Below are 2,125 nucleotides of genomic sequence, written 5' to 3'. Positions count from 1 at the left end.
TTAGCTCCAAAATGATTTAGTGAAGCATAACTAAGATTAGTTTTTTTATTTTTATAAATTATGTTTTTAATATTTTTTGCAAGCAATGCAATTTTATTTTATTTTTTTGAATTATGTCACTACAAGAAAAAGGCAAGGAGTGTCGGCCAAAACCCCACACTCTTACTGAAATAAGCCGACACTCTAAGTATAAGAGTGTCGGTAGACCGACACTCTTAGCCGTCACTCTAAAATGGACGCTCTTATTCGTATAGAAGTGTGGGGACCGACACTCTTAAGTTAAGAGTGTCGGTTCAACACGCAACCGACACGCTTATGTTAAAAGTGTCGGCCAGTGACGTGGCGGACAATCTTACTGCGCGCGCGGCCAGGAAGCTACCTGGGCGCATATAAGAATGTGGGGGCCGACACTCTTAGTGAATAATTTTTTTAATATCCAATTTTATTTTTCTCCCTCCCCGGATGGGAAGCTCCATAACAGCACAATACAAGCACAACATTCAATATATCACAACACAAGCACCATATTCAATATTCATACAAGTTCAAGTCCATAAGAAAGAAGTTCAAATCCATCTAAAACAAGTTAAAGTCCATACAAAACGCAATGATAGTAAGTTCCACACAAGCCTCCATATTAATTCATTCCGTTGGTGGGTCATTGGAGCCGCCGCCACTTGTGTTCATCAATAAGTCCATAAACGTGCTCTGATCCGGAGGCGGACTAGCATGATGTGAGCCCGAACCCTTTAAAAGAAACAAACATTTGTTAGTTTACCGAGTAACTAATTAAACATATACATAGACTGCAACATATACATGCATGTTTTCTAGTAACTGCTTAAACAACGAAGCAAATAGAGATGCAAAGGATATCAACTTAACGTACTGATCCTGGTGAGTGTGAGGGCAATCCTGGTGATTGTGACTGCCCACGAGGAGGAAATCCCCACGGCATCGGCGGTGGCATCTGTGTTTGCATCGGTGGCCAAATGCCTGGCTGGCGAGGTGCCCACGACATCATTTGCCCTCCTATCACACCCAATGGCATCAATTGGTCTTGGACAGAAGTTACAGAACCCTGAAACAGAAGACACACTCTTGTTTATGATTAAGAAGTTACGGTGATCAACAATAAAAGTAACTATAAATCATGCGAATGACAAAAGTTTAAAATAGATCATGTACAAGCAAACATGTAGAAAGACAGAGAGCAAGCAACCAATGATTATCAGACATTATTTATTTATTTAATAATTTTTGAGCTCATGCAGGAAGTTTTTATGCAAAACAACCAAACAACATTTCTAATGAGCCAGCCAGGTTGGCTAGGAAAGTGAACCAAACAAGCGCATGTGCACCTCCTCGGCTTGGCTCCATGCAGCCTAGTTCCCATATGTGAGCTAGGGTGACTAGGGATGTGAACTAAAGATGCCCTATATAAACCCTCCAAGGGCTCAATGCAATACATCTGTCCAATTACACCAATTCTATCCTCCTTCAAAATCCATGCAGCCTAGTTCCCATATTTTGTTTTCTTGAAACTTGAACAATAATGTTTTTGGGTATGCATGATTCGTTGGAACACAACAGGACAAAACATTAACAAGTACTGCACGCGGATTTGAAGAATGCTTGGCTCGGCGGATTTGAACTAAATACCTTAACAAGAACTGCACGCGGATTTGATCTAAATATTAAAAATCAGTGTGAACTAAATACCTTAACAAGAACTGCACACGGATTTGAAGAATGCTTGGCTCGGCGAGGCACTGCGCCGCGCCTGGAGCTTGGAGCTCGGCGAGGCCGCCCGGCGTCCGGCTAGGTGAGGCCGCTGCCTCGGCGAGGCCGCCTGCCGCTGCTTGGCGGGGCTTGGCGCTGCTTGGCGGGGCCTGCCTGCCGCCTGCCGCTGCCTCGGCCTGGCGCTGCTTGGCGGGGCGCTGCGCGAGGCCGCCCGGCGCTGCTTGGCTCGTCCGCCCGGCGCTGGTGGCTCGGCCGCCCGCCCGCCGCTGGCTCGGCCGCCCGGCGCTGCTTGGTGGCGCGCTGCTTGGCGAGGCCGCCCGCCCCACGCTGGCTCGGCGAGGCCGCACGCCGCTGGCTAGACTAGGAGAGACGGCGGCGGTCG

General features: G+C 47.2%; 1 long non-coding RNA gene across 1 annotated transcript; it reads right to left on the bottom strand.

The window, feature by feature from the left end:
• Positions 1-482: 482 nt before the first annotated feature.
• Positions 483-1,882, bottom strand: LOC103631065 (uncharacterized). The gene is made up of 3 exons (XR_555268.3): positions 1,723-1,882; positions 890-1,081; positions 483-747 (listed from the first exon to the last, which is right to left on the bottom strand). It is a non-coding gene; the product is annotated as an uncharacterized lncRNA (long non-coding RNA).
• Positions 1,883-2,125: the final 243 nt, after the last annotated feature.

This window comes from Zea mays, chromosome 1 (genome assembly GCF_902167145.1).
Source record: "Zea mays cultivar B73 chromosome 1, Zm-B73-REFERENCE-NAM-5.0, whole genome shotgun sequence".
Taxonomy (NCBI): domain Eukaryota; kingdom Viridiplantae; phylum Streptophyta; class Magnoliopsida; order Poales; family Poaceae; genus Zea; species Zea mays.
The sequence above is the reverse complement of the archived record's forward strand: the minus strand, read 5'-3'. Positions and strand labels throughout refer to the sequence as shown.